Source organism: Sorghum bicolor, chromosome 6, assembly GCF_000003195.3.
Source record: "Sorghum bicolor cultivar BTx623 chromosome 6, Sorghum_bicolor_NCBIv3, whole genome shotgun sequence".
NCBI classification, from domain to species: Eukaryota; Viridiplantae; Streptophyta; class Magnoliopsida; order Poales; family Poaceae; genus Sorghum; species Sorghum bicolor.
Window position 1 is genome coordinate 1,098,947 of NC_012875.2, and position 3,846 is coordinate 1,102,792.

The window sequence follows — 3,846 nt, forward strand, 5'->3', positions numbered from 1 at the left end:
CTTCAAGGTCTTCTTTTGTATTATAAGATCGGGATTTGCAATCTGCACCCGAACTCAATTCTCCTCATTTCCACCTTTATCCACCTGTGCGAGGCCTATGTTGGCATAGAGCCGCACTTCGATCTTTTTCGGTATCTTTTCTGCTTGAGGAAGAAGGGAGCAGTTGGAGGCTCCAAGGTTGCAGGTGGAGTATACCTCAACCTTCGTGATGGAATGAAGAATCGCTACCTGCACTGCCCATGGAACACTTCCTTGACCGAATGGTACAGGAAGTGGTTCTACATCAGGGAGGAACCGGGCAGCTCCACGTTCTGCGACGTGGGATACATTCCTGAGAAGAGGACGAGCTGGACCGACCGCCCGGAGTTCGACGGTCCAGTGGCGGATCTCATGAAGCTGATCGACTGGTCGCGCCTGGACGGGCTTGGCGTGGTCGGCAACTTCATTTGCCGCCGGGTGATGCCCTGCCAGAAGAGGGTGCACTCGGCGTACGAGTATGCCGGAAGCACAGACCCGACCAGGATGCGGTCGGAGATCTTGGAGAAAGTGGAGGTACAACAGCTGTTGAACGAGCTGTTTAACTTCGCGGATGGGGGCTTCATCCGTGGCAGTGATCGGGTGCAAGCCTTCAAGTTAGGACGACCAGCACCAAAGGTATGTAGCAGATTCTGTTTTAGCATTCGTATATCGTCTGCAGTTGACTCATCTCTGTTGCTTTTGCAGATCGGCGATGTCGACCGGTGCACAGTGTATGTATCACTGGCACCGGGGATGGAAAATCCTGCGGGAGAGGTCCCGCCAGAGGAGGACGCTGCTCGGTGTACTCATTACACCAGCAGTGAGGAAGACCAAGCCCGCCTCGTCCCGACCTCCGAGGAGAGGGTAGCGGGGAAAAGGCCATTGCCGGCAGATCCCTTGCCGACACCGGAGCTGCCGGCAGATCTACCGGCGGAGAGCAGCCAAGCACCGAAGCGTCGTCGGCTCGTGCGGATCGTCGACGACGACGACGACGAGGAGGCTGCGCCGTCGTTGGTCCGACGGCCTCGGAGCCGCCCAGACAATGCGCCGGTCGCCACTGATCGAGTGGCCAGCGGCGCCGCTGCCCCGCAAGCTGTCGAGATGGGGGCACAGGTGCCGACCGGCCGGGCGAGGAGGAGGTTCACCGCGACCCACCTTCGGTCAGACCTGTAAGTGTTCGACTTACGTATTTTGGACTCCTCTTTGACTTTTTTTTTTTGAAATTTAACTTTTGTTCCTGTAGTGCGGCATCGGATGTCGACCCCGGCCAAACTGCCAGCCAGGGAACGGGCGAGCCTGCCCGCGGTTCTGGGGATGCGGCCCCCCAGACCACAGAGCAGCCAACAGCTGCAGTCGCGCCTGGGAGCACCGAGGGGCTCCCGAGCGCGGCACCGACTACGACAAGCAGCCCGACCAGGGCTGGAGAGGCTCCCCCAACTGACTCCTCAGAGAAGGGAAGATCTCCGACCGCTCCTCCTGCCGGGGGGAGTGAAGTCCCCACGCCGCCCCGAGCAGGAGCCTCTTCGGCTGCGGGCTCCCCAGGTCTGGTCCAAGGGACAGTAATACCTGGGACCACCACCGGGGGTGACGCAACACAGGAGGAGGAAACCCGAGCGGCCTCCGATGATGAGGTGGAAGAGATTGAGGGTCGTCCCCGTGATGGCCGCCAACACGTGTATGTGTGGCGCCAACGCGGGGATCACTTTATCGGGCATGAGGAGCTCGTCGAGACCGAAGAGGCCGCCAGGGTGGAGCGCGCGGCCAAGCGCCTCGTCGACGAAGTCAAGGTAAGCGGCTTTTTGTACTGCTGTACATTCTTTTGCCTTGTCTTGCATGGTCGTTATATGCTTGCTTTGTAGGGCGCAATGAAAACGGCGAAGTACCGGAAACGGTGCTTTGACCAGATAGAAGGCGTCATGGCCGAGAACAAGGCCCTTGCCGCGGAGGTAGACCGGTTGCGGTCGGAGGTCGGGGAGAAGGTGGTCGAGATGAGTGCCGAAAAGGAGCGTCGTCTCGACCTCGCTCGTCGTTTGGCCGACCAGTACCGGCTGCAAGAAGGTTAGTCACACGCTCCGAGCAGCTTCGCGTACTTGTATAGTTTGCTTTGCTGACCAGTTTAGGATTCACGCAGACTTGGAGGAGGAAGTGGCGAGCCTCCGACAAGAGAAGGAGCAGCTCAGCCAACAGCTCGCCGGTGCGCTGGAGTCCGGGCGGCGAGCAGGAGAGGAATTGGGTCGAAAAGACCGGGAGCTATCTGGTAACGGGTGCCGCCTTGTTGGTTGCTGCCTGCCCCTTTGTTATGCCGAAAATAACGCTTCGTTTTGTTTGCAGTGCTCAAGGTGAACGCCAAAAAGCACCTGGATGATCTGATCAAGGACCGGGACTCCTGGAAGGTCAACTGTTGCAGGATCTGGAAAGGAGTGTCCCCGGTCCTAGACCTGATCAGTCCCGAGCTCCCGGAGAGCCAGCCCCGCGCGCCGCAGTTGACCCCGGTCGAGAAGGCGCAACGGGCGTGGGACTGGCTCCAGCAGTTTGTGAAGGACGCAGGGGAGTTTGCCGGCGCGCACGTCCTCAGCATGGTGCGCGCCCACTACCCCCTGGTCGACTTGAGCAGGCTGGAGAAGGGGTACCCGAAGGAAGTCGGCCCGCAGGACGCGGACGAGCTTCGGGGTAGTCTGCTGGACTTGTCGTCGACAGTGATCGGCGACATCAATCTGTGCGGAACGGCCACTCCTCCAGACCAGCCGAGTTCAGATAGGTCGGCCAGGGAGTTGTCGGGCGCGTCCGTTGCGGGAGATGGGCGGTCGACGCCTGCGGTCTCGACCAGCCAGGCGCCGGTGGCCCCGACCCCTTCGTCCGAGCAGCAGGGCCAGGCGGGTGATCAGCCCGAGTAGCTAGGCCAATAAAGTAGTCTGTAGGAATAGACTAGTGTCTGCCCGTCAGGGTATTTATTGTAAACTTTGTATGTAAAGTTTGTAATAAAGTTTACTTTTTGTCATGACTGTTGTTTTGAGCGCTGTAAGAATATCTGAGTGACGTGTCACCGTATTTGTCTTGGTTGTCGCTAAGAGCATCCATTGCAGGAGTTTTGCCGAGTGGTCGCAGTTTGTCGATGTGCCAAGAGTTAGGCACTCGTGTTCCGTCTGGGTATGCCAATCTGTAGGACGTAGGTCGTGTGACCTCGGTCACCACGAAGGGTCCTTCCCAGGGAGTGGATAGCTTGTGCATTCCCTCCTGGCTTGTTTTCCATCGAAGCACCAGATCGCCGACCACGAAGGAACGGTCCTTGACGTTCCTGTTGTAGTATCGCCTGACTGCCGCGAGATATTTTGCTGTTCGGAGACATGAAACTAAATGATTTTCCTCCATGCAATTGATTTCGAGTTCTCTGGCGTTGTCGGCGGTCGCCTGGTCGAAGTGCTCGATTCTAGGAGATCCGAAGTGTATGTCAGACGGCAGGACCGCCTCTGCACCGTACACCATGAAGTAGGGAGACACCCCTGTGTTTCGACTGGTCTGGGTTCGGAGGCCCCAGACCACTGCCGGCAATTCTTTCATCCATCGACCGGGTGCTCTGTCGTTTTCGGTGTACAGCCTTTTCTTTAGGGCGTCAACGATCATTCCGTTAGCACGTTCGACTTGACCGTTGGCACGTGGATGTGCCACTGACACATATTTTATGTCTATGCCTCTGTCATCGCAGAAATCCCAAAAAGTGGTGCCAGTAAACTGAGTGCCCAGGTCGGTGATTATGCTGTTCGGGATGCCGAATCTGTGTATGATTTGATTGAGGAACTCCACAGCCTTCTCGGAGGTTGCCTTGACCAG